At 40.9% G+C, this 14,038-nt stretch overlaps 1 protein-coding gene across 18 annotated transcripts in view; it reads left to right on the top strand.

Annotated features, from left to right (window-relative positions):
• The window catches only part of NEK1 (NIMA related kinase 1), a 351,041-nt gene that overhangs the window by 82,095 nt on the left and 254,908 nt on the right, over positions 1–14,038 (top strand). The window lies entirely within an intron of this gene.

The following is a 14,038-nucleotide window of genomic DNA, read 5'->3' as shown; positions in this document are numbered from 1 at the left end:
ATTCCTTTGAGGTGCAGAAACTTCTAAGCTTGAGGAGTTCCCATTTATCTATTTTCTCTTTTGTTGCTTGTGCTTTGGGTGTAAAGTCTAGGAAGTGGCCGCCTAATACAAGGTCTTGAAGATGTTTTCCTACATTATCTTCTAGGAGTTTTATGGTACTTTCTTTTATATTGAGATCTTTGGTCCATTTTGAGTTAATTTTTGTGTAGGGGGTGAGGTAGGGGTCCTCTTTCATTCTTTTGGATATGGATATCCAACTCTCCCAGCCCCATTTGTTGAAAAGACCATTATGGCTCAGTTCAGTGACTTTGGGGGCCTTATCAAAGATCAGTCGGCCATAGATCTGAGGGTCTATCTCTGAATTCTCAATTCGATTCCATTGATCTATATGTCTGTCTTTGTGCCAGTACCATGCTGTTTTGGCAACTGTGGCTTTATAATAAGCTTCAAAGTCAGGGAGTGTAAGTCCTCCCACTTCGTTTTTCTTTTTTAGGGTGTCTTTAGCAATTCGAGGCATCTTCCCTTTCCAAATAAATTTGATAACTAGCTTTTCCAAGTCTGCAAAGTAGGTTGTTGGAATTTTGATTGGGATTGCATTGAATCTGTAGATGAGTTTGGGTAGAATTGACATCTTAATGACATTTAGCCTTCCTATCCATGAACATGGAATATTTTTCCATCTTTTAAGGTCCCCTTCTATTTCTTTTAGTAGAGTTATGTAGTTTTCTTTGTATAGGTCTTTTACATCTTTGGTTAAGTTTATTCCTAGGTACTTGATTTTTTTAGTTGCTATTGAAAATGGTATCTTTTTCTTGAGTGTCTCTTCAGTTTGTTCATTTCTAGCATATAGAAACATTACTGACTTATGTGCATTAATCTTGTATCCCGCTACTTTGCTAAATTTGTTTATTAGCTCTAGTAGCTGTATCGTTGATTTCTCAGGGTTTTCTAGATATAAGATCATATCATCTGCAAACAATGACAGTTTTACTTCTTCTTTTCCAATTTGGATGCCTTTTATTTCTTTGTCTTGCCGGATTGCCCTGGCTAGCACTTCCAGCACAATGTTGAATAACAGTGGTGACAGCGGGCATCCTTGTCTTGTTCCTGATCTTAGAGGGAAGGCTTTCAGTCTCTCACCATTGAGTACTATGCTGGCTGTGGGTTTTTCATATATGCTCTTTATCATGTTGAGGAAGTTTCCTTCAATTCCTACCTTTTGAAGTGTTTTTATCAAAAAGGGATGTTGGATTTTGTCAAATGCTTTTTCAGCATCTATTGAGATGATCAATTGATTTTTCCCTTTCGAGTTTTTAATGTGTTGTAATACATTGATTGTTTTTCTTATGTTGAACCATCCTTGCATGCCTGGAATGAACCCCACTTGGTCATGGTGTATGATTTTTTTAATGTGTCTTTGGATTCGATTTGCAAGTATTTTGTTGAGGATTTTTGCATCTATATTCATTAGGGAGATTGGCCGGTAGTTTTCGCTTTTTGTAGCATCTTTGCCTGGTTTTGGTATTAGATTGATGTTAGCTTCATAAAATGAGTTAGGTAGTGTTCCATTTTCTTCAATGTTTTGAAAGAGTTTGAGTAAGATTGGTGTCAGTTCTTTCTGGAAAGTTTGGTAGAATTCCCCTGTGAAGCCATCTGGCCCTGGGCATTTATTTGTGGGAAGATTTTTGATGACTGATTGGATCTCTTTGCTTGTGATGGGTTGGTTGAGGTCTTCTATTTCTTCTCTGGTCAGTCTAGGTTGTTCATATGTTTCCAGGAAATTGTCCATTTCTTCTACATTATCCAGTTTGTTGCCATACAGTTGTTCATAATATCCTCTTATAATTTTTTTAATTTCTTCAGGATCTGCAGTTATGTCACCTTTCTCATTCATTATTTTGTTTATATGGGTCTTCTGTCTTTTTGATGTTGTCAGTCTAGCTAGGGGCTTGTCAATCTTGTTGATCTTCTCAAAGAACCAACTTTTGGTGATATTTATCCTCTCTATTGTTTTTTTGTTCTCTATGTCATTTATTTCTGCTTTAATCCTTGTTATTTCTTTTCTTGTACTTGGTTTAGGATTGGTTTGCTGTTCATTTTCTAGCTTCTTCAGTTGATCCATTAGTTCTTTGATTTTGGCTCTTTCTTCCTTTTTAATATATGCGTTTAGTGCTATAAATTTCCCCCTTAGCACTGCTTTTGCTGCATCCCATAGGTTTTGGTATGTTGTGTTCTCATTTTCATTCGTCTCTATATATTTAGCAATTTCTCTTGCTATTTCTTCTTTAACCCACTGATTGTTTAGGAGTGTGTTGTTTAACCTCCAGGTATTTGTGAATTTTCGAAGTCTCTGATGGTTATTGACTTCTAATTGTATTCCATTGTGGTCAGAGAATGTGCTTTGAATAATTTCAATCTTTTTAAATTTATTGAGGCTTGTTTTATGTCCCAGCATATGATCTATTCTGGAGAAAGTTCCGTGAGCCCTAGAAAAGTATGTGTATCCTGGTGATTTGGGATGTAATGTCCTGTATATGTCTGTTAAATCTAATTCATTTATCAGATTATTTAGGTTTTCAATTTCCTTATTGGTCTTCTGTCTGGTTGATCTATCTATAGAAAAGAGTGATGTGTTGAAGTCTCCCACAATTATTGTGGAAACATCAATTGCTTCCTTTAGTTTTGCCAGTGTTTCTCTCATGTATTTTGTGGCACCTTGATTGGGTGCATAGACATTTACGATTGTTATTTCTTCTTGCTGAATTGCCCCTTTTATTAGTATGTAGTGGCCTTCTTTGTCTCTCAAAACATCCCTGCATTTGAAGTCTATTTTATCTGAGATTAATATTGCTACACCTGCTTTCTTTTGGCTGTAGCTTGCATGAAATATTTTTTTCCATCCTTTCACTTTCAGTTTCTTTGTGTCCCTGTGTCTAAGATGAGTCTCTTGTATGCAACATATTGATGGTTCTTTTTTTTTGATCCATTCTGCGAATCTATATCTTTTAATTGGGGAGTTTAATCCATTTACATTCAACGTTAAAACCGTGAAGGCATTTCTTGAATCGGCCATCTTATCCTTTGGTTTATGTTTGCCATATTTTTCCCTCTCTCTATTAATATCCTTTATTGTACCCATACCGAATCTCTTTAGTACTGAACCTTTCTCCAAGTCTCTCTGTCCTGTCTTTGTTTCTCTGTCTGTAGGGCTCCCTTTAGTATCTCCAGTAGGGCAGGTCTCTTGTTAGCAAATTCTCTCAGCATTTGTTTGTGAAAAATTTAAGCTCTCCCTCAAATTTGAAGGAGAGCTTTGCTGGATAAAGTATTCTTGGCTGGAAATTTTTCTCACTCAGAATTTTAAATATATCGTGCCACTGCCTTCTTGCCTCCATGGTGGCTGCTGAGTAGTCACTACTTAGTCTTATGCTGTTTCCTTTGTATGTGGTGAATTGCTTTTCTCTTGCTGCTTTCAGAACTTGCTCCTTCTCTTCTGTGTTTGACAGTGTGATCAGTATATGTCTTGGAGTGGGTTTATTTGGATTTATTCTATTTGGAGTTCGCTGAGCATTTATGATTTGTGTATTTATGTTGTTTAGAAGATTTGGGAAGTTTTCCCCAACAATTTCTTTGAATACTCTTCCTAGACCTTTACCCTTTTCTTCCCCTTCTGGGACACCAATGAGTCTTATATTTGGACGTTTCATATCATCTATCATATCCCTGAGGTCCATTTCGATTTTTTCAATTTTTTTCCCCATTGTTTCTTTTATGCTTTCATTTTCCATTCTGTCATCTTCCAGGTCACTGATTCGTTGTTCAACTTCCTCTAGTCTTGTACTATGAGTGTCCAGAATCTTTTTAATTTGGTCAACAGTTTCTTTAATTTCCATAAGATCATCCATTTTTTTATTTAGTCTTGCAATGTCTTCTTTATGCTCTTCTAGAGTCTTCTTGATTTCCTTCATATCCCGTACTAGGGTCTCATTGTTCATCTTTAGTTCTTTGAGTAGCTGCTCTATGTGCTGTGACTCTTCTGGTCTTTTGATTTGGGTGCTTGGGCTTGGGTTATCCATATGGTCTGGTTTTTTCAGATGCTTTATAATTTTCTGTTGTTTTTGGCCTCGTGGCATTTGCTGAACTTGATAGGGTTCTTTTAGGGTTTGTAGACCTATTGAAGTCCTTATCTCTAATTTATCAGATCTACAGCTTCGTGGAGTACACTTTCTCTAACTAACCAGCAGGTGGCGTCCACGAGCCACCTGTTCTCCACAAGCCAGTTCTCCCCTGCTTAGCCTTTTTGGTGAGTGGGGGAGTGAGTCTTGTGGGGCCCAATTGGTGTACCAAGCTTGCGTGTGTAGTTGATGTTGGCTGCCCTGTATGTGGGGTGTGTTTCTGGGCAGTCGGGGAGGGGGGGTGGCCCTAACAATCAAATCTCCCTGATGATCCTAGAGTTTTAACGCTGCTGCAATAGTCTAATCCTTCAGTTCAGTCCTGCCACAGTTTGTCTCTGCCACTGACCCACAAGTCTTTGGTATTGGCGTATGGCTCCTGAGACTTGCAAGTGGGCCCCTCTTACAGGCCGTGCACCCCGGGTCCTCTGTTGAGGGATGACTGTGCTATGTCACAGGTGAGTGCCGTCCCCCCAGGGCAGTTCTGGGCTGCTGGGCTGTGTAGGGAGGCTCCCAGTCTGCTCAAATGATGGCTGAATGGGGCTTTGTTAATTCACACTGCTCCACCTTCCCAGCTCTGGGACAATCAGCTGAGGTTGCAGGGAAGGCTAATGTTCACGCCCATTATTGAGGTGTGTGCCTGTTATTTGAAGCACTTCCGTCACACTGGGTTGTCTGGGGCAGCTCTGGGCTATGGGGCTGGCGATGGGCAGGAGTGTTTCCTGTCCACCAGGATGGTGGCTGTGAGCAGACACCCCCCTTTTCTTGGGAAGTTGTGGTGTTTAGTGAATTTTCCCAGCCACTGGATTATTGCCTTTTGTCTCAGAGCTCTCTTAGTTCTGCTCTTGACTTGACGTGCCCAAATTGCAATTCTTTGAATCTTTCTGTATTGGGCTTCTTAGAGTAATTGTTTTAGAAAAAGTAAAAAGGATTAAAAAAAAAAAAAAAAAAAAAAAAAGGCCCTCCTCAGAGATCTAATGGGTTATTGAAATGCTAATAGACACAGCAACCAGGGCCATTAAGGAAAGGTCCACAGGGCAGAGAGATCAGCTTTTCTTCGGGATTTGCATATGCGCCTCAAGGCCTGAGCTCCGCCCTTCCCCTTTCTGTGTTCACCAGAACTCCAAAAATCCTCTGCTTTTATTTTGGAGTTTTTCGTGTTATTTTTATTTTTTTTTTTCTATGCCCGTCTCCTCTCTGCTGGGCTGGCAGCTCCCAGATTCTCCGGTGTCTGGTCTCAGTCTATCTATGGTTGGAATCTGGATCAGTAGAATGAGTTTCCGATAAGAGCAGCCACTGCAGTTCTCCTTTCTCCTTCCCGGAGCTGACAGCCCCTCCTCCCACGGGACCGAGCCTGGCAGGGAGGGGCGCGGGTCCCCTGGCTGCAAAAACTTACAGATTTCGCTGATCTCAGCAGTTCAACATTTTCATGAGTGTTGTATGAAGTATGCCCAAAGACAGATTGCTCTGTGGTGTCCAGTTCACGCAGTTCCTGGCTTTTTACCCACTTTCCTGGAGGAGTAACTAAAACCTACAGCTCACCAGTCTGCCATCTTGCCCCGCCTCGTCTCATTTTGCATCCCCCTTTTGGTCAAGAAGATACTCTCAGTCCCACGGTGCCGGGTCCACATTCATCCCCAGGAGTCATACTCTGCGTTGCCAGGGAGATTTACACCCCTGGGAGTCAGGTCCCACGTAGGGGGGAGGGCAGCAAGTTCACCTGTCGAGATGGCTCAGTTAGAGAGAGAGAGGGCCACATCTGAGCAACAAAGAGGTACTCAGGGGGAGACTCTTAGGCACCATTACATACAACTGTAGGCTCTCCTTTGTGGTAATGAGCTTCATAAGGGCAAGTCCCGTGCTCGAAGGCTCAGCACATCAAACCGCCAGTCCCAATGTTTGTGACAACATCAACACCAGTCCAGGTGAGGGTGTCCAACACATCCACACCTTCCCCCAGATCCTCGGGGCTGGGGAGTGGGAGGCTGTAAATATATTTTTTATTATCTGCCCAAATTACTCTAGGATGTGTCACTATTTCAATCCAGCCTATACTAACCTACCATATCTCACTTCCTATTCAAAGTTGCATGCAATTGTGGTGTTTGAACAAATCGTCTGTAGAGTTGTACTGTTTAGAAAATTTAGATCCTGTACCAAATAGATATCTATTCCCTTGGTCTCATATGAAAGTTGAAGTTTTAAAACACAATCAGTTTCAACCTTTATCCTTTGTCCTGGCTTGCCCTGGTCTTGACCAGACCTGCTTCATTCATATCACTAATTGAAGTCTGGGCTCTTTTTCAGCTCTTTTTTTTTTTTTTTTTTTTGACAGTGGCTGTATGCACTAATACTGACATTCATTTTCTATTTATTTTTTGAACACCCATTTTCTCTTGAACCCACTCTTCTCAGGACTTTCCTGCAACTCTTAAAAATATAGCTTTTGAATGTAGCTTATGAGGGGTGACAACGGGATTGGGAAAGCCATAAGGACCACACTCCCCTTTGTCTAGTTTATGGATGGATGAGTAGAAAAATAGGGGAAGGAAACAAACAAACAAACAAAGGTACCCAGTGTTCTTTTTTACTTTAATTACTCTTTTTCACTTTAATTATTTTTCTTGTTATTTTTGTGTGTGTGCTAATGAAAGTGTCAGGGATTGATTTAGGTGATGAATGTACAACTATGTAGTGGTACTGTGAATAATCGAATGTATGATTTGTTTTGTATGACTGCATGGTATGTGAATATATCTCAATAAAATGAAGATTTAAAAAAAAAATACAGCTTTTGTCAAAGACATTGGTGACCTCCATGTTGCTAAATCAAGACATTATCTTTTTCCTTCTTTGATCTCAGTTTTCTATTTACTTGATTACCCACTCCTTTAAAAATTTTCTTCACTTGAGTTCAAATATTACATTCTTCTGGTTCTCCTCCCATGTCAATGACTCTATCTTCTTAGCCTTCTTTGCAAGTTCCTCCTCATCTCCCTGGCTTCTAAATGGTAGAGTACCTAATAGTCTGTGGATATTTTCCCCTCTTTACCCATATTCACTTTCTTCTTTAACCTGTTGATGTGATATATTACATTAATTTCGAATGTTGAACCAGCCTTGCTTATCTGAATTAAATCCCCCTTGGTCATGGTGTGTACTCTGTTTTACACATTGTTGGATTCAATTTTCTAATATTTTGATGAGTATTTTTGTTTTTCTGTTCATGGGGGTTAGGAAATATTCCCTCTCCTATTTTCTGAAAGAGATTGAAAAGAATTGCTATCATTTCTTTAAATGATTGGTTGAACTCACCAGCGAAACCATCTGGCATGGTGCTTTCTGTTTCGGCAGGTTATTAATTATTGATTCAGATATAGGCCTATTCATATTATCTGTTTCTCCCTATGTGGCTTTTAGTAGATTGTGTCTTCCAAAGAATTGGTTCATTTAATCTAGATTATCAAATTTGTGGAGATACAGTTGTTCATAATATTCTCTTATCCTCTTAATGTCTATAGAATCATATGTGATGAGCCCTGGGCCAATTTGAATGTATTATGTTCCCCCAAACGCCATTATCTTTGATGTATTCTTGTGTGGGCAGACATCAGTGTTGATTGGATTGTAATTCTTTGAGTGTTTCCATGGAGATGCGCCCCACCCAACTGTGGGTGATGACTCTGATTGGATAATTTCCATGGAGGTGTTATCCCCCCATTCAGGGTGGGTCTAAATTAAATCACTGGAGTCATATAAATGAGCTGATGAACAGAAGGAACTCATTGCAGCTGAGAGTGACATTTTGAAGAGGAGCTACAGCCAAGAGGGAAACTTTGAAGAATGCACAGGAGCTGAGAGACAAACTGCAGTTTACAGAGACATTTTGGAGATGGCCGTTGAAAGCAGACTCTTGCTCCAGAGAAGCTAAGAGAGGGCAAACACCCCAAGAGCAACCCCAAGAGCAACTAAGAGTGACATTTTTGAGGAACTGCAGCCTAGAGAGGAATGTTCTGGGAGAAAGCCATTTTGAAACCAGAACTTGGAGCAGACACCAGCCAAGTGCCTTCCCAGGTAACACAGGTTTTCTAGACACCATTGGCCATCCTTCAGTGAAGATACTCTAATAATGCATTACCTAGGACGCTTTATGGCCTTAAGACTGTAACTGTTAACCAAATAAACCCCCTTTATAAAAGCCAATCCATTTATGGTGTTTTGCATTCTGGCAGCATTAGCAAACTAGAACAGCCCTTTTTCATTCTTTTCATTAGTAATTTATGTCTTTTTTCTTTTTTTCTCGGTTAGCCTAGTTGGAGGTTTATCAATATTATTGATCTTTTCAAAGAACCAGATTTTGGTTTCATTTATTCTTCTCTCTTAAATTCCTGTTTTCAATTTCATTGATTTCTGCTCTGATTTTATTATTTCATTTCTTCTGCTTATTTTGGTTATAATTTGTTCTTTTTGGGGGTTTCCTGAGGTGAAAGCTTAGATTATTAATTTTAGATCTTCTTTTCTAATGTATGCATTCAATTCTAAATTTTGCTCCCAGCACTGCTTTTGTTGCATCTCCAGATTTTGAATAAAGTGTATTTTTAATTTCATTTAGTTCAAATAAAAAAAAAATTCTCTTGAGACTTCTTTGATCCTTGTGTATTTAGAAGTATATTGTTTAATCTCCAGACATTTTTGGATTTTCTAGCTAATTTTCTCTTACTGATTTCTAGTTTAATTCCATTGTAATCTGAGAGCATACTTTATATAATTTCAATTCTTATAAATTTGTTCAGGTATGTTTTATGGACCGGTCTGTGGACTGTCATGATGAATTGCCATGTAAGCCTGAAAAGAATGTGTATTCTGCCATTGTTGGATGGAGAATTCTGTAAATGTCAATTAAGTCCAATTGATTGATGCTGCCATTCTGTTCACCTATATCCTTGCTGATTTTCAGCCTACTGGATTTGTCAAATACTGATAAGAGAATTGTTGACTTCTCCAAGAATGATAGTGGATTTGTCTATTTCTCTTTTAAGTTCCTCAGGTATTTTGATGTTCTGTTGTTAGATACATACACTTTTCAGACTGTGATGTTTTCTTGGTGAATTGAACTGTTTAATATTTTGTAATGCCCCTCTTTATCCCTGATTTATCCCTGATAAGTTTTCCTTGTTCTGAAGTATACTCTGTCTGAAATTAATCTAGCTACTTCAGCTTTCTTTGGAATAGTGTTAGCGTAGTATATCTTTCTCCAACCCTTCACTTTTAATTTATTTGTGACTTTACATTTAAGTGAGTTTCTTGTAGACAACGTGTGAGTGGGTCTTATTTTCTTATCCACACTGTTATTTTCTTTTAATTGTATTTAGACCGTTCACATTTAAAGTGATTGTTTTTAATAGTTGGATTAATATCTACTGTATTTGGAACTGTTGTCTATTCATTGCCTTTGTTCTATTTCTTTTCTTCTTTTTTTTATCTTCCCCTCTTTTTCTGCCTTCTCTGGTTTTACTTGAGCATTTTATATGATCCCATTTTCTGTCTTCTCTTATCATATTAATTATACTTCTTTTAGCAATGTTTTTAGTGGTTGCCCTAGAGTTCTTAATTAGTTTACAACGAATTGAATCTACTTTCAAATAACACTATACTGCATCCCAAGTAGTGCAAGTACCTTATAATAGTGTATTTCCAGGTCCCCCCTCCCATGTGTTATAACATTGCTGTCATTCATTTTACTTATTCATAAGCTATGATCACCGAATATATTATTGCTGTTATCATTTTGAACAAATAAGATTAGAACAATTAGAGTAATTAAGATCAATTAAGATTAAGAAAAACATAAGATTTTATTTTATTTTCATTTATTCCTTTTGTAATGTTCTTCCTGGGTTTCTGACCTATGTTATCATGTTCCTTCTTTCTGAAGAACTTTTCTTGCAAGGCAGATCTACAGGTGACAAATTTCCTTAGTTTTGTTTGTCTAAGAAAGTCTTTTATTTCTTCATGTTTTTCTTTAAACTTTTTTTTTGGAAATAATTTTAAACTTAGAGGAAAGTTGCAAAAATAATTCAAAAACAGTATAGAGAACTCCAATATATCCCGTACCAAGACTTTAAAAATTTTGCCACATTTATTATATTATTTTTCTGATTCTCTTATCTGTCTCTTTCTCTACCTCTCTCTCTATATATATTTTTTAAACATTTGAGTTGATTACAGGTGTGATGCTCCTTTAACAGTTAATACTTTCATGTATATGTTGTAAGAACAAGGATGTTTACTTAAATAACAGCACCAAGTACAGTTATCAAGTTCAAGAAATTCAACATTGATCTAAAGCATATAGTCTGTATTCCCGTTTTTTTCAGTCGTACCAGTGATATCCTTTTGGACATTTTCTCCTTCATTATTAGATACAGTCCAGGATCATGTATTGCATTTAATTGTCATTGTCTCTTTAGTTTCTCTTATTTAAAAAAAAAAAAATTGTAACACATATACAACATAAAATTTCCTATCTCAACCACTCCCAAGCATATAATTCTGTGGCATTAATCACATTCACAATGTTGTGCTACACCATCCATCAGTAAAGCTTTTCATCACCCTAGCAGAAACCCTGAACGCATTAAGCATTAACTGCCCATTCCCCCTCTCCCCTGCCCCTGGTAACCTGTACTCTACTTTCTGTTTCTTAAATTTGCATGTTCTTGTTATTTTTTGTAAGTGGAATCATAGAATATCTGTCCTTTTGTGTCTGGCTTATTTCACTAGATTATGTCTTCAAGGTTCATCCATGCTGTATAGAATGTATCAGAGTGTCTTTCTTTTATGGCTGAATAATATTCCATTGAATGTATATACCTGATTTTGTTTTTCATTCATCTCTTGAAGGACACTTGGATTGCTTTTGCCTTTTGGCTATTGTGAATAATGTTGCTATGAACATTAGTACACAAATAGCTATTCGAGTCCTCATTTTTTCAAATCTTTTGGGTATACACCTAGAAGTGGGATTGCCAGGTTATATGGTAGTTCTAGGTTTAACATTTTGGGGAACTGCCAAGCTGTTTTCTTTAGAGACTTCACCATTTTACATTCCCACCAACAATGTACAAGGGTTCCTATTTCTCTGCATCTTTGCTAGCACTTGTTGTTTTCTGCTTTTTAAATAACCATTCCAGTGGGAGTAAGTGTCCGGCGCCGCCCCGCTCGACCCCTGTTCCCCGGCCGGCGAGGGGAGAAACAAGGGATGAGAGAGAGAGAGAGATGCAGACCACGCAAACTGACCTGGCTGGAAGTCACGACTCGAGCCACACGGCGGTTGCGAGAGCAAGTCTTTTACTGAAGCTAGATAAGCATTCTCTGTTACAGGTTTCCACGCGGGGCAGAGTGCCCCGCGGGAGAGCAGCCTCGATGTGGCCGTCAGGTACGGCTCCTAGTGGGCTGTCTCCCCGAGGTTCGCTTGGGCAAACTCTTAAGTACTCTACTCATAACCAATGATCTAGCGCCGCGCATATGCACTCAATTGGCAGATAGGAATAGTGAGTGTGCACGTCATAAGCGGAAGCAGGATATGGGCGCCATCTTGGCTCATTCGATGGGCGGGGGGACTTTGGAGCAGGTTTACAGCGCATGCGCTATGCCCGTCCCGGGAGACGGCTCTCCACATCTCCCCCTTTATTATTTATATCGACCCAGTGTCCCCAGTGATGAGTGTGCTCCCGTGAACCCAGATGGCTCACAATTTGTTCCGGTGCTTTGGGGAGTCTGGACTAGGTCTCAGCCATTTAGCGGCGGAGCCTCTAGCACCGACCAGAATGCTCACCTCATATGGAGACAGGAGAGTCCGTGAGCTGGAAACAACATGACTCTCCCTGCAGTGCTTTGCCTTGCAACTGGGGGACAAAGGCGGGGGCAGGGATAGCATTAACCAGAGTCGGAGGCGTCACTAGGCGGCCCTATGCATTGGCTAGAGTCAAGTCTGGCCACAACTATGACTCTGCCTTAGGGACCTACCTGAGACAAAAATTATGACTGCTGGCGTCGCCCGTTATACCCGGGACACAGCTGCGCGCTTAGCTACAAACCTCGCTCCCGAGTGCCCCGCCTGAGGCGGCCAGGATGGGGTATGGCCATCAGAATGGTCGCTGTTGGGGGTATCAAAGGTGGAGGACATAGCCATCATAGTGGTAACACGGTACTGCCGCGCTTGAAACAGGCGTTCTAGCAAAGATTTAACAATGACTAATCCCACCAATGGTCCCACCATCAAGAGAATCCAATTAGTCAAATTGGGCCAAGAGAACCAAGAGGTGACTTGGTCCCACAGATTTTTTACAGTCTCGCCCAGTGTGGAAAGGTCGAAACTAACAGGCTTCAATTTCCTAATGTTCTCAAGTCCCTGAAGGTCGGATTTCACTTGGTCGGAGAGATTGGTGAAGTTGGGGAGATAAGTGTCCTTGAGCCACTCGGCGACATCTTGCTGCTCCTCTGTCAAGTTCACCCTAACCGGGGTGACACAAAGCCTCCCGAATAACCATCGGGTATCACACGTCTGCTGGAGAACTCTCCAGAGTCCATCTATTTCTAGTCCAAGTTCATCTATCTCCGCTAGGAGTTTCTGAATGGCCTGGAAATTTAAGTTCAGCATCTGATTGTGGCGGCGTAGCACGTCTCGGGTAAGGTATGCCTCTTGGACGCCTAGACTTAGAGAAGGGGATATTGTTAAGTGAAACAACTTGAGAAACAGGGCCAACCCAGTCGGTTGCCTTGACGGGGAGCCAGACATAACTTGGGCGATACACTAGGATAGCGGGGCGGCGAGGCATCCGGGTCTTTGGAACGGTTGCAGACTGTAGGAGCAAACCCCGGAAGGAAAAGGCACCTTTGAGTCTCATTTTTACTCAAGATCCCTTCACAAGACTGGCGGCTCTTCCCTGTAACGTTAAGAAATTCAAGCAAGACTCCCTTACTTAACTCGCCATTACCAGTTTCACAAGTAGCATTCGCCGCAACTGTGGTGTTGACAACCTTGACAGAGAGGTTAGCAAAAGAGAGGATCAGTGTGTACTCGTTGAAGCTTGTGGAGGAAATATTTCTGTCAGAAGGCAGGTGGTGGAGACCTAGAGACAGGGTACGAGTGAAAAACACAGGAGAGGCGGGAGACCCAGCAGAGAATGGGGCCAGGGTCGGGGGATGATGCCACAGGCCCCAAAGACCACTCTCCTGCGCTACCACAGTTCCACTAAAAAAAGAAAAAGGCAGATTAGAAGGATTGCTATAGGAGAGCAAAGAACAGAGTTACCGATCCTCTTTTTGGGCAACCGCGGGGTGGTCAGTCCTACTATTATCGTCTTGTCGGTCGTCGCCATCATCAGCAGGGTCGGAGGCTTGGTCTAATGGTTCAGGTTGTATATTCGTTGGCGTTTCTGACAGCTGTTCCTTGGCTTCTTCAGGTGATGTCACGGTTCTCACCAGTCTTTCCGGAACCCACACTGGTTGACGTCCTGGTTCCTGGGGAAAAACACAAACAGAGCCTCTGGCCCAGCTGAGCACCGGGTCAGGGCCTTTCCACTGCCCCGACAGGACATCCTTCCAACGGACTAGACCTCTATGCTGAGGACTCGGGGTGGTGTGTTGCAGGGCAGGTGTCACTCCCTGTTAGCTTTTTCCAGGCACCCACAAAACAGCGGAAGATCTGGGCGTAGACCTCTTGTGGGAAACCCGTTTGGTTCTGGGCATGGGCGCCTCTCCCCAACAGCATGTCAGCATTCCACCCGCCACGTCTCCCCGCCGCATTCCTTGCGGCCTGCTCTTCAGCTAACTCCTCAAACCATGCTTTCCAATCTATGAATCGG

Source organism: Choloepus didactylus, chromosome 3 (assembly GCF_015220235.1).
Source record: "Choloepus didactylus isolate mChoDid1 chromosome 3, mChoDid1.pri, whole genome shotgun sequence".
Lineage (NCBI taxonomy): Eukaryota > Metazoa > Chordata > Mammalia > Pilosa > Megalonychidae > Choloepus > Choloepus didactylus.
The sequence above is the reverse complement of the archived record's forward strand: the minus strand, read 5'-3'. Positions and strand labels throughout refer to the sequence as shown.